Source organism: Furipterus horrens, unplaced genomic scaffold (assembly GCF_987537825.1).
Source record: "Furipterus horrens unplaced genomic scaffold, mFurHor1.1.pri manual_scaffold_7, whole genome shotgun sequence".
NCBI classification, from domain to species: Eukaryota; Metazoa; Chordata; class Mammalia; order Chiroptera; family Furipteridae; genus Furipterus; species Furipterus horrens.
The window spans coordinates 84,297,579-84,315,562 of record NW_028327177.1 but is presented as its reverse complement, the minus strand read 5'-3'; positions in this window follow the sequence as shown (position 1 = coordinate 84,315,562).

Genomic DNA, 17,984 nt, shown 5'->3' with positions numbered 1-17,984 from the left:
TAGTTTTCAGCATGGCTCTGCCCTCAGCTCTCTCTGAATCTCTTGGCTCAGTTTTGCTCTGTTGCCCTCATCCTCTCCTACTACATTCAGATTGGCCTTCTCCAAGCAATCAGAAAAGATAGCCACAAGCAGTTTACATCATCCGAGTTTAACAATATCAGAAGGAAGGAGATTGACACTAATGTTTTGAGAAAACAGCAACAGAGAAATTTCAGTCTGTATTACAGTTTTCAGTTTTAATTGTTGAGAGTAGAGATAGAATCTGCCTACTTTTCAGTGGCTTTTACAATAAACATACGTGATTCACAAACACCGTCAGCTGCCTGATCAAGCCTGGCCGAGTGTGTGTGAACTGGGGTGACTCAGGGAAACCCCAGCAAGGGGGGAGGGTCCTCTGTAGGCTCTTATCATTGTCACCTTTCCTACAGTTAAGAGTTCCAAGAATTGAAATGTAGTGGGAATTTGATTTCAATCAAAGCTGCAGTGATCGGCTCACATTTTGGTAGATATTTTGAAGATAGGCTGAGGCTGGCAACTGTTCAGGTTCAAACCCTTTCTAAAGGAGGTCAGTAAAGTGTTTTATTTGTTTAACACAGATGCTGTGTTAAATTATATGAGATTGATTTCAAATGTTTTGAAACAAATCTTAGTTTCTCTGAGACTACACTGAAGAAGAAAATTAAATATTCCAAGATGGCACATGACAGTTGGTATATTATTTTCATCAATTAATTATTCATTTAACAAATGTTGATTAAAATCTTATTTTGTCAATTCCTACTAGGCACTGACAGTACAAAACTAAGACACACTTTTTTTTTTTTCTGGAGGAAGTTTACCTCCTAATTGGATACTCAGACAAGAAAATAATTGTGTTTGATTAGTTCAATGACAGTGAGCCTGGGGTGATCCTGGAGGACATCTCATTAGGGAGGATTGTAATGTGCAAACATGGTTTTAGAAATTAAAGGTACCATTGTTAGGAGAAAGTCTTGCCTCCCCCCACTCTAATTTATTTTAATAGTATTTTAAGAAGTGAAAGACAAAGTCCAGTTTTATGATCACATTATGGTACTCAAAGGTGTGTTTTATTGGAGCTATTCATAGAGTTCTCAGTCACCCACAGTGCAAATAATATATGGTTCCATAAAGCACACCACTTTCTTGGTACAAAGCTGATCCAGCCAACACTAGGTGTTTTGGAATATGACTCAGGCTAATTAAGCAATCCGGAATCTGAGCAACCTTGATCCTTGAACTGTGCCATCTTTGGAAAATTACTCCCCACAAAATCTTATAGCCAGACGAATGAGGGACCATCCCCCAAAATGTATAATTCATTTTCCAGATTTTGTGCATCCCTAGAATTTTAAACTTATTTTTATTGCCTGTTGCCCAGGTGAAGGGAGGCTTAGGCAACCCAGAGTGGTTAAGAGCAACATTCTCCAGCGAGTCAGTGCCCAAATTTGGAGTCTTTGTGTTCTGAACACTCCTGACACTCCTGGATGAGAAATTCAGCATGCTGAGTCTGGGTACCCCAAGGATTTTACATACAGCAGGGAACTGCTGAATTAAGCTAAGTATTGGAAGACACTGCAATTTTAATTATTAAGTTAGCCCTCTGCCTTAGTGAATACACAAGCTGGCATAGGTTTGGGAATGTTTCTGCTTCCAAACTCACAGCATCTGCATTTTTCAGATATTTGACCTTATTCTTTTGACCTTTCCTCCAGAAACCTGAGAGTGCTAAGAACACTCACAGCTGGGTGATGGGAGCAAAAACTAGACAGATAGCAATTCTTTTTTGTTTTTAACTTAAATCCTAGACTACTCTGTTTTAGACTAGACCCAATTTCCCCTTCAGTTATTAATTTGATTTTTACCTACTACTTTGTTATGACTTTACTTTTTGAACTGACACCACTAAAGCCTAAAACTATCAAAGCTATGCAATTCTCTTGCTAAGGCAAGCTAGAGTTTCCTGACATTGCTCTCCAGATACCTAAGATCCTCTTCTAGGTTAGCATTTTCAAAATTTTTTGATTGCTGTTCAGAATAAGAAATGCATTTTGTTTTCTACCAAGCACACATACACATATTACTGAAACAAAAGTTTTGTGAAATCATATTCGTCCTTTTTCTCTGTGACACACTGTGCCAGGTGTTATGGTCCTTAGTCAAATCTATTCCTTAACCTTTCTCTTTGTGACTGACCAATGAGCTAAGAATGATTTTACATTTTAAATGGTTGAAGAACAAAAGAAAAATAAGATTTATATTATAAAATTTATTTACAGTATGTCATCACTCTTAAATCTTTGCATTTATTGTCTTACTAAATCTTTACAGTAATTTATCTTTGTCTTAATCAAAATCATGACCATAATAGAAAATTGTAGTTAACACTTTTGGGGTAGATGGTCATTGTGCCAGGTGCTCTGGTAAATACTTTAGATGATGCATTTATTAATCCTCTCTGTGAGGCAAGGGGTATTAGTATTTATATTTTATAGATGAGGAAATGATGACTTTATGGGAACACAGACAAATAGGTGATTGCCATGTTACTTAAAAAGCATGCAGTCAGCCCTGGCTGGTGTGGCTCAGTTTGTAGGAACATGGTCCCATAGACCAAAGGGTTGCAGATTCAATTCCTGGTCAGGGCACATGCCTCAGTTGTGAGTTTAGTTTCCAGCCTGGGCATGTATGAGAGGCAACCAATCTGTGTTTCCCTTGTGCATATTGATTCTTCTCCCTCCCTCCTGCTTCCTCAAAAATTAATAAGCATGTCCTGGGGTGAGGATTAAAAAAAAAAAAGAAAACAAATTATATGTCTCATTTATTGAGTGCCAAACACTGCAGGTAAGTACTCTCAATAAGTTTTCTCATTTGATCCTCATAATGACACTATGAGATAGATGCTATTCCTATTTTTCAGAAGAAGAGACTGAGGGTCAAAGGCATAAAGTACCTTGTCTGAGATAACATAACCAGTATTTAGACTTGTGTGATTAAGAACATGTTATTAATCACTGTGCTATGTACCTTCCTTTATTAATTTCTAACGTCATCGTAATACTATCTACCCCATTTGTAGGTAAAATAAACAACGTATCAGCCCATTCATTAATAACTATGCTTCCCACTGGAATATTTCTCTATCAAAAAGTTCAAAATCTTTTGGAAGAAGCAGAGTACTAGAGATGCTTTCTGGTACATTTGATAGAGAGATTGAGTCCTTAAAATGTTGTTATATAATCTTTGCTAGTTTTCTGTAAATCTAAAACTAAGTTTATTTACAAAACGCTTTGAAGCATATGAAAAGTTGTTTAACATCATTAGTCATTGGGGAAATGCAAATCAAAATCACAATGAGATACCACTTCATACCCACTAGGATAGGTATAATTTTTTAGTGGAAATTTACAAATGTTGGTGCAGATGTGAAGAAACTGGAATCTTTATACATTGCTGGCAGGACTGTAAAATGATGACGCCACTGTGGAAAATAGTTTGGTGGTTTCTTAATAAGTAAAACATAGAATTACTCTATGATCCAGCAATTCCACTCTTGGGTATATGTATATACCCCAAAGAATTGAAACAGGTGTACAAACAAAATCATGTGCATTAATGTGCATAGCAGAAATAATCACAATAGCCAAAGGTGGAAACAATTTGAATGGTCATCAACAGATAAATGTAAAAACAAAATGTGATTATCCATATGATGAAATATTATTCAACTAAAAAAATGTATAAAGTACTGATATATACTATTACAATGAAGAACCTTGAAAACATGGTTGAGTGAAAGAAGCTGAATACAAAAAAAACCGTACAGTGTATGATCCCATTAATATGAAATGTGTAGAAGAGACAAATCCATAGAGACAGAAAATAAATTAGTGGTTACCAGGAGCTTGGGAGAAAGACGGAAGAAGAGTACAGCCTAATCATTTTGGGATTTCCTTTGGGGATGATAAAAATGTTCTGGAACTAAATAGTGGTGATGGTTCTGTAACACTGTGAATGTACTAAACGCCACCAAATTGTATACTTTAAAGATTTTATTTGTTTATTTTTTAGAGAGAGGGGAAGGAAGGGAGAAAGAGAGGGATAGAAATATTGATGTATAAGATAAATATTGATCAGCTGCCTCTTGCATGTTCCCAGTTGGGACCGGCCCACAACCCAGGCACGTGCCCTGAAGGGGAATCCAACCAGCGACTTTTCACTTTGCAGAACGATGCCCAACCAAGTCATGCCGGTCAGGGCTGAACTATATACTTTAAAATGATTAAAACAGTGAACTTTATGTTATACAAATTTTACCTACACTCAAAATAAAAACCACTCTGACACCCTGAAAATATTGTGATATACTAATAAAATGTAGAATATGCTGGGGTATACAATATAACTTATACAGGAAAAAATCAAATATCACATGAAATACCAGTGCCAGTACAGCATCTTGTTTAGTGCATGGACTTTCTTCACTGGTAGCTCTGGAACCAGAGCCCTCTGCTGTTACATAATGAATGGCTTGATGTCCTCAGGTAGGTTTTATAACTAGTCTGAGGCTCACTGTCCTCATTCATTAACTGTGTATTATCACTGTTATTGTGATGAATATCCTTTTAAAAAGAGTTTATTTATTCATTCATTCATTCATTTATTTCTTGAGAGAGGAGAAGGGGGGAGTAAGAGAGGGAGAGAAACACGGAAGCAAGAGAGAAACATTGACCAGTTGCCACTCCTCTCCTATGTGCCCCGACCAGACTGAACCCACAACCCAGGCATGTGCCCTGGCCTGTGAATTGAACTGGGGACAACACCCAACCAACTGAGCCACAGCAGTCAGTGCTGTGGTGAAATATCTTTATGTAAGTTGTCAATTAGCATAACAATGATGATCAACATTTTCCTCTATTTTTTCCTTTGTATGTGAATTGAGCAGTGCTAATCTTTCTAGTGATCATTACATTAAAAGCAAAGTGATCTTGGTTTGGGGAGATAATCAAATTTTTATCTTCATATGTGGCTTTCAGCATCCCAGAAAAAAGATACTGTGAACAGGTCTTTGTAATAGTTTCCACAGGAGCATAGCAATCCACTGTAACTATTATATGGGGTTGTAATAAAATGCATTTTAAATTGCTATTACTAAAATTTCTAGGCCGGGCTCACCTGTTCCTAAGTAAGAACAGGTATGGAACCTAGGAGTTGATAGGAAAGACTTTATTAATTAAGAAAAAAGATACCTACTCTTCCTCCCACTCCCTTGAGGATAACTTAGCTGTCGCCATGAATATCAAGACTGCTATTTCTTCTTGTATTTGCATATGGCATCCTTCCAGGTAATTTATGGAGCAAATCTTAACACAGCTCCAAAAAAAACCATGTAGCTGCTTTAGTACCATTAGTAACTGAAAGGCCAAAACGTTTAAAGAGGCAGGTGAAATTTATCTCCCAAAAGGTTGACACAGGACTCTATACTACAGTAGTCCATCTCTATATCACGGTTCACTTATTGCGGCCTCATTGTATCGCGGGATTTTAAAAATATTATTTATCGCGGATTTTTCACTATATCGCGGGATTTTGAGGTACTGTATATGTATGTTAAAGTTATGTAGGTTTAAGAGTGTAGAATATGTTTAAGAACATAAGTAGTGTTTATAAAAGTGTGGAAAAAGTTAATAAGGGAGTGGGAAAGGTTAATAAGGGACTGGGAATGGTTTATAAGTGTGTGGGAAGGGTTTATAAAGCCTTAAAATATATATAAATACTAAAATAAATGTAAGGTTCCTCTTTGCGGATTTTCATCTATTGCAGGGTATGTGTGTGTGTGTGTGTGTGTGTGTGTGTGTGTGTGTGTGTGTGTCTAGAACGTAATATCCACTATAAGTGAGGGAATACTGTATCTGCTGTACCTCTTCATTCAGGCATTCATTCATTCAAAAATATTTACTGAATGCCTGCTATGTGCTAACCATTTGCTAAGCACTAGGTACTGATTCATTCAGCCTTTCATTGAATAAATATTTATTGAACATTTAATACCCAACAGACATTTGAGCTACTAGGGAAAAAAATGAATTGACAGAGGTTTGTTCTCACAGAACTTACATTTTAGCGGAGCAATACACAAATGAGAAAAGAGTCTTTAAATAGCATAGGTGGTATGAAGGGGGAAGAGGGAATCGTGATGTCCAAAGTGGGATTTGCTATTATGTGTAGGGAGGTCAGGGAAAGAGCATGAACCCGGTGGCTCCCTGGAAGACAGTGCTCCCGGCAGAGGGAACAGCTAAGGCAAAGGCCATCCCTGCAGTGGGAGTGAGCTTGGTGTGGCATGGGAACATAAAGGTGAAAACAACAGACAAGATTCTCTCCATCACAGATCCTCTAGTCTGGTTGGGGAGCCACATGGCAGTCAAATATCTCCCAAATAGATGTCTAATTCTGAAGGGTTTAGGTACCAAGAGAGAAACACAGTTGGGGCTGAAGCTCCAAAGTGGATACCTGATCAAATCTTAGGAAACAGTTTAAAACAAACCCAAAGAAGAAGAAGAGGTTAACCTGGTGAAGAAGAATGAGACTGTGGGGTATTAGGGAGCATTTTCTGTAAAGGGGACAGTGTGTGTTCAAAGGGGTGTAAGGAGATAGCGCAAGTTCTAAGAAATAAAAGATCCAGGCATCTGCCTTGCAGAGAATGAAGGGGAAGCATCCTTGATAATCCAGAAGATATGAGCAGGGTACACATTCCACAGGGTCTCCACAGTTTGTATTTATGTAACTCTTCAAGTAAATATGTCTACAATCTGTCTTCTGTGCTGGAGTAGGCCCCTGGGGGCTGGGCCCCTGCCTCAGTCACCAGTAGCTCCTACCCACAGTATATGAGGTCCGCAGGAACAGCACAGTTTGTATTTACTGGCTGGTGAACATCTCAAGCCATCTAACAGACATCTGAAATCCTCAAGAGTGAAACTACAACTTGGGTTTTGTGAATAGTTGGCTCTGCCAAATTCTGGGTTTAGAAAAGGCCAGAGCCCTGGCTGGGTAGCTCAGTTGGTTAAAGTGCCTCCCTATATGCCAAGGTTGTGGGTTCGATCACTGGTCAGGACACATACAAGAAACAACCAACGACGACCATGTCCAGCTTGAAGCAGCTAGAGGAGCACAAGACCTTCACCCATTGTCCTTTATAAGATTATAAAGGGTCTTAAGTCTGAGAGGGGGGAATTGTTACAGAGCAAGGGTCCCCCCCAAAAACAATAAATACAATATTCCCTCACTTATCGCGGGTATTATGTTCCAGAACCCCCCGCGAAGTAGGAACCTTACATTTGTTCTACACCCTTAAACCTACATAACTTTAACAACATACATATACAGTACTGCAAAATCCCACGATATAGCGAAAAATCTGCGATAAACAAATATAATATTTTTTTAAATCCTGCGATACAGTGAGGTCACAATAAGTGAACCGTGATATACTGAGGGACTGCTGTAAATTAATTAATTAAAATAAATTTTAAAAAAGAAGCAATAAATGAGTGTATAAATATTTGGAACAACAAGTTGATGTTTCTGTCTCTCTTTCTCCCTCCTCTATTTTTCTAAAATCAATTTTAAAAAATTTAAAAGAAAAGGCCAGTAGACTCAGCAGTATACAAAACTATGATATCTCTTTCAAAACCAAAGATAGCCCTGGCTGGGTTGCTCAGTTGGCTGGAGTGTCATCCCATACACCAAAAGGTTGTGGGTTTGATTTCCAGTACGGGCACATATCTACCTGGGTTGTGGGTTCCACAGGTCAAGGCACATGTGGGAGGCAACTGATCAATGTTTCTCTCTCACATCAATGTCTCTCTCTAATCAAAGGGGCACACAGCAAAAAGAGGTTCTCCATCCTGCTCTTCAACCCTCTTCAAGGTTCCCTCCCAAAGACAACATTTTAACTACTTTGCAGTTTCATATGTATACTTCCTAAAATATTCTGTATATAGATTTCTCTCTCTCTCTCTCTCTCTCTCTCTCTCTCTCTCTCTCTTTTAAGCCTCACCCAAGGATATGTTTATTGATTTTAGAGAAGTAGGGGGGAGAGAGAGAGAGAAACATCCATGAGTTCCTTCCCATATCCACCCTGACCCAGATCAAACCTGCAACCTAGGCATGTGCCCTCACCAGGAATCGAATCCACAATCTTTTGGTGTAGGGAACAATGCTCCAACCAACTGACCCACCCGGCCAGGGCAGATTTCTCTTTTAATTCGCTGTCAGCCCCTTGCTTTTTTGCTTAGAAATAAATCTCAGCGGCTGATCCATATCAGAAAATGTTTAGCTGCTTCTTAACTATGGCAACTTGGCTAGAAATTTTTAATTCTTCATTTCATTGCTACCTGCAAACAAGGGCCAGTAAATGAGTTTGTTTAACCAGTGAAATGAAGCAACATTAGCAGGCTTCTGTGAAAATTCACTTAAAATTATGAAACAAGCCCTGGCTGGTGTGGTTCAGTGGACTGAGCACCGGCCTGCCAACCAAAGGGTTACTGGTGCGATTCCCAGTTAGGGCGCATGCCCGACTTGCTGGCCAGGTCCCCAGTTGGGGGCATGTGAGAGGCAACTAGACATTGATGTTTCTCTCTCTCTCTTTCTTCCTCCCTTCCCCTCTCCCTAAAAATAAATAAATAATTTTTTAAAAATAAAGTAAAATAATGAAACAGCTCCAAACTATCCCTTTTTTGGGGGGGGGGGGGTCTGTAATTTATTTAATGAAGGTTTTTATTTTATTTAATGTTGGTTTTTTTAATTAAAATAATTTAACAGGAGAAAATAAAAGTTTAATATATGTACATGAGGAATTCATATAAGCATGATAATTCCATGAAAACTCCAAAGACAGTGAGGCAACATTGGATATATAAGTTATTTTTGGACAAAGAGGAAGGGGAGGGAAGAGGGTATTAGATTTTTTTTCTTTCTTCCTTTTTTTTTTTCAGATGTGAGAATGGGCAATTTGCAGGTACTTGAGGAAGAGCAGAATATATATTGGCAGAAAAATCCTTGCTAGGCAGCCCAGACAATGGTGTCACATGTTTGGGTGGGTTGGTGGAGGGGTTGTATTTAGCTAACAGTTACCTGCCTGACTTCTTCTTGCTTAACCATACTTAATTCAAATCAGGCAAAAAGCAAACTGCTAACATCTTCTTCCTGAAGGAGATTTCTCTGTTTCAATCTCTTGGGCAAGAAAGAAAGGAGAATCAAATGTTTTTTCTGAGTTGGAAGGGATTATTTCTATGCTAGGTCATTTAATATTTGTAAGCAAAAAACAAAAGGGACCTATAGTCTTTTTCAGAGAGAGCCTTCCCCACAATCCCTTGCTGCAAGACACAGCTCTAGACCATTCATCCAGCATCAGTGCCCATGCAGGTTCCCTGTAGCCCTAGCTCTTTTGATGGGGCTGACTGGAAGACATGGGCATGGGACCTAAAGGCAGCCACTTTATAGGTTGGCTGATGGCCTATGAGCAGGCCTGGCTCCAGAGCTTTGTCCAATAGGAATGATGCTAACAACAATTCACCAATCAGATTCTCTCTTAGAATTAACATACAGAGAAAACAGAATACATGCTAGCTAAGGAAGCAAAACCAAAGGAGAATAGTAACTTACTCATGTAACTGTTGAACCCCTAGTCAAGGTTTTCAAACCCAGTGACTACCCAGGTCAGAGAGAGGTCTTCATTTTAGAGTATTTGTTCTCAAACTTGAGCAGATGCTGGTCTCACCACCAGAGTTTCTGATTCATTGGGGATGGGGTGGTAGGAGGTGATAATTTGCATTTCTAATAAGTTCCTAGATGATGTTGATGCTGGTGATCCAAGAATCACACTTTGAGAACTACTGCTCTAGAGAAATCTTCTACTCATTTTTTCAAGTTCAAGTCTCTATGGGTTCTGTCCTTCTTACATTTAGGTCTGAAAATTCTGTTTGCTGGGTCCCTTTGAGATCACTCTTCCTCAGTGCCAAAATTCTCTATTGCCAAAGTTCTCTGCAGGGCCTTACAATAGCTTCACATTACTTGAACTAATCTGAGTGAGTCTTTACCGCAATATGAGCCCAAGAGATAGGACATAGTAGTAAGTACCTATATATAGAAAGCATCCAACAAATGATAAATAGATTTTCTCTCAGGGGCTGTAGTGAATCTTAGAAATATTTTGTCCCTAAATTCATTACTGTGGGGTTGCTTATTTTTTGTTTGAAAATGTTTAATTTCCTCTTGAATCTTACCAATGAAGTATATCAGAACCAATTTGGGCTCAGCATTAGCATTTTTTTTATATTTGCAATGTTCAATTCCATAATATTCTCAAAAATATTAAAACTCTAAGAAAATAAGAATTGCTAACAAAATGAGACTGAACTCTTCCTGTGGCCTAGATACACTGCTCCTAACAAAGGAGTGTGTTATTAAAATGTTTTACCTATGAAGAAATCTGATCACGTTTATTATAAACGGAACTAGAAATATTTCACAGGAGTTAATTTCTCTCAAGACCCATCTTTATAATCTCAGTTCTCTTCTCTTATTTTCTGTTTGTCTTATGTCAAACTTTAAAGTATAATATTTATTATATTATTATTTCTTAGTTTTCTTCTCCACTGGACTCTAAGCTTCATGAGATCAGTGACTGGGTCTGTTCATCGATCAACTTTCAGGGACTTGCACATGACAGGCACTCAGTAAATATTAGTGGATGTTATGGACTAAATATTAGTGTCCCCCCAAAATTCGAACCCCCATAGAATTTGAAGTTGAAGCCTTTGTGAAGTAATTAGGTCACGAGGATGGAGCTCTCATGAATGCAATGAGTGACCTTATGGAAAAGACTCCAGAAAGGTCTCTCTTCTCTTTCTGCTCTTTGAGAGCACAGCCAGAAGAGGACCCTTGCCAGAAATTAACCATGATGGCACCCTGGTCTCAGACTTCCAGGCTCCACAAGTGAGAAATAATTTTCTGTTGTTTATAAGCTACCCAGTCTATGATACTTTTATAGCAGCCTGAGCAAACTAAGACAGTGGAATTGAATTTATTGGACAATGCTCTTATTATTAAAATGTACTAAAGAGTAGTTTGTATAATAAAACTAAAATAGCAACATAAAAGTAAAAGTAAAATAATAAAGTGAATATGCATAGTATATAGCTCATTTACTAAGCCAGTAAGTAGGAAGGAGAAGCAACATGGCTACGAATGTCTTCCTTCTACTGATAGAAACAACACCCGTGGCCAAGGACACGTGAATTAGTTTGTTTAATTGGCGAAAGGAGGCAACCACCTTCACAGGCTTCTAAGGAAACAGTTCATTTAAAATGACTGTGCTCCACATACTATAAAAGAAATGTAAGCCCATAATACAAATGACAGTCTGATACAGCAAAATGGCCCTTTTCATCTCAAGACCTTGAGGCATTTTGCAGATGATAATTATTTCTTACATCATCCCCTCTGAGATAAGAATTATTTTTCCCATTTATAATGGAGCCTACATAAAATTATTTTTCATGAAGTCCCAAGTCATGACGGCTCTTCGAACCCCTTACCTGTTGAGATATGTGTAACTTAACACATAAATTACACTGTTAAAGAAAAACTTTAAGTCAGGGCAGTTATGTTTGAGCTAGCAAGAGACTAGGCTCATTAGGGATTTCAGATATCAAGTAAAAATTTCCCAGTGATGACTGGAAATGGAAATGGACTGAAAAAATTTCAAGACAAAAATATTTTCAGTTCTACTTCATAACTTAATTATATTTTCAATATTTGGATGGGCTAAGAGATGAATTGACTTCAAAACACATTCTGAAATTACAGGTGCCCTGGAGCCAAAGTAAAGACTATCTGACCAAGCATACATTCTCAAAGAAATGATAATAAAATCCTAGACTGGAAGAATGTTTCATTTTATTGCCCAAATACATAGAAATTCACCACAGCAGAGCAAACTTTTAATATTGGTCACAACAGGATATCATTCTTAATAATACTCAGCTGCAGAGAGTGTGTGCTTGGAATTTTCATCTCTACCTTTGTACTATGAGGGGCTCTACATTTTTTAAGTGTATTTAATTGACTATGCTGTTATAGACTCCCAACTATTTTTCCCCTTTGTTCCCCTCTGCCCAGTACCCCCCTTCCCTCTAGCAATCCCACCCCCTTAGTTCATGTCCATGGGTCATGCATATAAGTTCTTTGGCTTCACCCTTTTCTATATTATTCTTAACTTCCCCCTGTCTATTTTGTACCAACCAATTATGCTTCTTAATCCCTGCACCAATTCCCCATTTCTCCTCCTTCCCCCTCCCAGCTGATAACCCTCCAAATGATCCTTATACTTATGATTCTATTCCTATTTTGGTTTGTTTAGTTGGATTTTGTTTTTATTTTTAGAATCAGTTGTTGATAGTTGTGAGTTTGTTGTCATTTTAATGTTCATAATTTTGATCTTCTTTTTCTTAAGTAAGTCATATATTATTTCATATAATAATAGCCTGGTGATGATGAGCTCCTTTAGCTTTACCTTGTCTGGGAACCGCTTTATCTGCCTTTCCATTCTAAATGACAGCTTTGCTGGATAGAATAATCTTAATTGTAAGTCCTTGCTTATCATCACCTTGAATACTTCTTGACAGTCCCTTCTTTCCTGCAAAGTGTCTTTTGAGAAATCAGCTGATAGTCTTATAGGCACCCCTTTGTAGGTAACTCTCTGATTTTCTCTTGCTGCTTTTAAGGTCCTCTCTTTATCTTGAACCTTTGGCATTTTAATGATGATGTGTCTTGGTGTGGTCCTTTCTGGGTCTAGCTTGTTTGGGACTCTCTGTGCTTCTTGGACTTGTATGTCTATTTCCTTTGCCAAATTTGGGAAGTTTTCCTTCATTATTTTGTCATATAAGTTTTCAGTTTCTTGCTCTTCCTCTTTTCCTTTAGCACCCCTATGGTTCAAATGTTTGCACGTTTAAAGTTATCCCAGAGGTTCCTAAACCTCTCCTCATTTTTTTCAATTCTTGTTTCCTCATTCTGTACTGGTTGACTGTTTTTTCTTCCTTATGTTCCAAATCATTGATTTGAACTCAATCTCCTTCCCTTCACCATTGGTTTTGTGTGGGTTTTCCTTCGTTGCGTTTAGCATAGCCTTCAATCTTCCCTTATGCATTTGCCGTACTTAAGCATGTCTGTCAAGCCTGTGAGCATCTTTATCATCAGTGTTCTGAACTCTGCATCAGTTAGGTTGGCTATCTCCTCATTTGTTAGGTTGGCTCTCTCCTTGTCGCTTAGTTCTCCCACTGGAACCTTGATCTGTTTCCCCTTTTGGGCCATATTTTTTTGTATCCTCAACTTGTGTTTTTTTGCCTGTGTCTTAGGTAGAGCTGTCACACCTGGTATGTTGTAAGGGGTGGAGCCTTAGGGATTCATCAGTACTGGGCGACCCACTTCAATATGTTGTGGTGCTGTGTGGGGGGAGGAGTCTGAGAGGAAACAATGCCTCCTGCTCAGCACTCACCCCTTTTCCAGGAACTCTCCCACTTCCGTATGGGACTGGCGCCTCTTTAGCTGTTGCCCTGGCCATTGTCCCCAGAGTGAGTGGGTCTGCGGACGTTCTAGGACCATGAGGGCCCTTTAAACAAGAGGACTCTGCTGAGAGACTGGCAGTTTCTTCCTCCGCCCCAACCCCCACTAGTTTGCACAGTCAAAAGCAATGATGCTTTCTTTTCCCTGGCACTGGGTCTGTGAGCTGCACGGTCTGGTCTGGTGCTGGGAGCGCTCCCCGGGTGTCCCTCCCAACTTTTTAAAACATGTGACTGCGCTTTCTGCTGGCCTGCTGCTGCCACTGCTGTTGCCACCATCACACTGCATCCTCTCCACCCCTCCTAACTGTCTAGATGAGTATTTCTTCTTTATATTTTGTTTGTTGGACTTCCATGCAGCTCAGTTTTCTGGAACTTCTGGTTGTCTCTAGCTTTGAGGTAGTTGTATTCCTTCCTAGTTGTGGAGGGAGACGCAGCATGTCTGTCTAGACCTCTCTTGGTCGAAAGTCCTCTACATTTTTAATTTACAAAAATTTAAAACTTTTATTTGTAAATAAAACTCAGAAAACTCACAAAGATAGTACAAAAAGCCCCATATAGCCTTTACCTAGATTCACTGATTGCTAACATCTTGCTCCTGTCATTTTTCATCTATAAATTTTTTTCCCAGACCATTTGCAATTAAGTTGTATTCGACATGCCACCTTACCCTTAAGTTCTTCAGTATTTATTCCCAGGACACCTTCTTACATGACCACTCCACATCTACCTACTTCAGGTAATTCAACTTTGATCAATACTTTTATTTAATCTATTGGCTATATTCCAATTTTTTTGACTGACCCAATAAGGGCCTTTGTTGCATTTTTCCCCCTCCAGTATGGGATTCAGACCAAGATTGCACATTATATTTTATTATTATGTCCCCTTTAATTTTGATCAATTCTTTAGCCTTTCCATGTCTTTCATGACAATGACATTTTTAGAGAACATAGGTCCATTTTAAAATTGATTACATGGAAAAATTTTTTGAAAAATATAGGTTTATGGTTGTTACTATTTTCAAATTTACAGCTTGTGATGGTAAGCGAAAAGAAAAGCAAGATGAGAACTGCATGGCTTCAGATTCAGCACCATCATGAAGTCCTTGAAAGTCCATTCCCATGTAATGTGTGAAAGCAGTGCCTGGCACATAGCTGCTGCCCAAGAAATGTCCTCAAAAGTACCTTTTCTGCTCCCCTCTGAACATGTAGGCTCCATGTGAGTGAGGGACATAGATGAATCTTGTTGGTCATTTTATACTTATCATCTAACACAATGGGCTTGTAGTTGGTACATTCAGCAAAGAGTTTGTTAAATAAATGACTGTCACAGGGGAGAGAAAGTGTACTCAGGTGTGTTAAATGGCAGCATCTCCTTTTTTTCCCCCCTTTTAATCACCTCAATGTAGTGAAAGGCATGAAATAATCAAGCAGTTGACAGCCTTCCCCTTCTCAGAAAAGTAGGTTTCCCAGCAGGCTTCAAGCATTCTCCTGAAAAGAACAGTTTGTTTACTTCCAAAATGCATCAAGTCCACTGACATGGTACTATGTTCCATAATTATTCACAGTTGTCACATAGAATTTTCTTCTTTATTCATTCCTCCTCTCCACACTTTGGGATACCAAAAACTCATAACCTTAAATTCTGCTGAATTGAAATTTGTGCAGTTTTTGAAAAGTTCTCTGTCATCTGAACATGCTAAACAAATTTTTACAAAATAAATAGTTGTAAGGGTGCCTGTTTCCTCTGCTTAGGGAAATCAATAGTACTTTGCTAAGGCATCATTTACATACAGGTGATAGGTTAATTGAAAACAGTTGTATACTATTATTTGCTTACCAAATTTAGGGGACACTTACTATGTTTCTGTTTACTTGCTCTAATGCCCACAAAACCACATTTCGACCACAGACAAAGTGATTGACATCCAGAGATTAGGAACTAGCCTAGCATGACACAGCTAGTAAGTCGCTCAGCTGAGATTTGAATCCTCCTGGTCTTGCCTGTGACTGACTTGTTTTAGTGGTGTAGTTCCTTACAGTTGTGAATCCCTAGGAGGCAGACCAAATGTGCTCAGGCACCAGCAAAGCAGTTTCACTAAACATTTTTTGAAAAAGAATTAAATGTGTACTACTTGAAAAAAATATCAATAATGTAGCATTTGTGCAAAGTAGAACTTTGGTCTTTTAATTTCTTTCTATTTACTTGTTTTTATTTTGAAATATAAGATAGAGTATGGGAAGTAGCCATGATCCTTTCTTCAGTCCTTTGAGCTTTGTAAAATTTTAACTCCAGCCCTGGGACCTTTAAAAGTAATAAAATGGCATTTCATTTAAAAATATTCTTTACTTTGGCCCTGACTAATGTGGTTCAATGGGTTGTGTGTCATCCCACAAAACAAAATGTCACCAGTTTGATTCCTGGTCAGGGCACAGGCCTATTGTTGCAGGCCTTGTCCCTGGTTGGGGGCGTGTGGGAAGCAAGGGAGGCAGCCTATTTCTGTCAATGTTTCTGTCCCTCTCTTTCTGCCTTCCTTCCCCTCTCTCTAAAAATAAAGAAAATCTTAAAAAATGGGGGTGGGGGGAGGAGGTTAATAGGTAAAAAAATAGTCTTTACTTTGGCAAAAGCTTCCCTCACACTGAGTTAATGAGATTATCCTGCAAAATATGGTTGTGAGAGACTTTGCTTTTGAATTATCCAACTTGAAGCACATTTTGAACAGTTAGAACAGCTTTGAGATAAAGGCATCACCTGATAGAAACCACACACATTTGTATTTAGAGAGAGTTAATGGAGATTTCAGGGTAGCCATTACTTTTTGACTTTTCATTGTTTATATCTGCTCAGCTAAAAATTAAATTATTTCTTCACATTCTGATAAAATGCTCTTCTGAACACTTAATAGTCCACTCTATGTACAATTGAATTTTTATTTCTTAAAAAAAATTTTTTTTAATTCGGGGCCATATAATAAGTGGGAAGAGTATGAAAGAAATTTCATTAACCTCCTTAAAGGAAGAATCTTTTTTTAATCTTTTATTTATTGATCCTAGAGAGAAGGACATGAAAGAAGAAAGAGAGAGAGAGAAACATCAACTCACTGTTCCACTCATCAGCGTACTCACTAGTTGACTCCCATATGTCCCCTGACCAGGGATGGAACCCACAACCCTGGCATATTGGAATGATAGTCCAACCAAGTTAACCACCCAGCCAGAGCTAAAGGGAGAACCTTGAAATGGTCCATCTGCCCATATTTTAAATGCTGCTTTTATATATGTTATTTAAACTGTTTATAATATAATTGATTTCATCTACTCATAATTGTGCTGGCCTCAAAAATTATGGAAAAGCAAGGAAGACATAAACCTCCTTTTGCATTTTACCTATAGAAACAAATGAATGAGTGTTGTACACTAAACATGTGTGTGTTTATAATCACTGGGGTGAGATTGTCTTAATTCACTGGTTGGTAGACAAACCAAGTGGTAATAGTAACCACACTTAGTGTTTACTGAGCATTGTTATTTGCAGGCACCAAGGGAAGCACTTCACTTTCATTCCATCCTCACCTGCAACCTCAGAGGCAGTGACTGTTACCAGTTTTGTAGGTGAAGACTATGAGGCTCAGAGAGACTATGGCTGAGCTAAAGCCCCGATAGCTAACAAGCCTATCTGATGTGACTCTAGAAGCTACCAGTTGTTTGGATAAACCTCACTGGCAGCTGTCAGAAGGCTGAATCGTAAGGGATTGAATGGAGTCAGGAAAACCAGAGAAGGAACTGTTTCAAGTACAATTTTTTCACCTGTTACTTGTCTAGGTAAGGGGTAATGGTAGCTTGGACTAGAATTTTGAGGGTGACATTTGAGAAAAGTGAATGGAAATGGTCAGGTCTTGGTAATGGATTGGATTGGGACATGGGAGAAAGGTAGTTCTGAGGATCAGCCCTGGGTTTTTCCCTCATGTGGTATAAAATATATATTTGATCTTCATCATTTCTTATACAGAGCTTCTAAAACTTTTGGAATTTCTTAAGTGATGAAGCAACAATGGTGTCTTTCGCTATTTTAATAAGGTGATTTGGGGGCCCCACCTAAGGATGGGGGCCTGGTTGCCAGGGGAACCAACCATGTGATGAAAGGCTTGGAAGTTTCAGTCCCACTCCTGACCTCTGTAGAGGGGAGGAGGCTAGGTGCTGGAGATTGAATCACTTGCCAATGGCCAATTATTTGATCAACCATGCCTATGTCATGAAGCTCCCATAAAAACCCAAAAAAGATGGGGTCCAGAAAGCCTCCAGGTTGGTAAACACATGAGGGCACTTGAAGAGTGACTCACCCTCT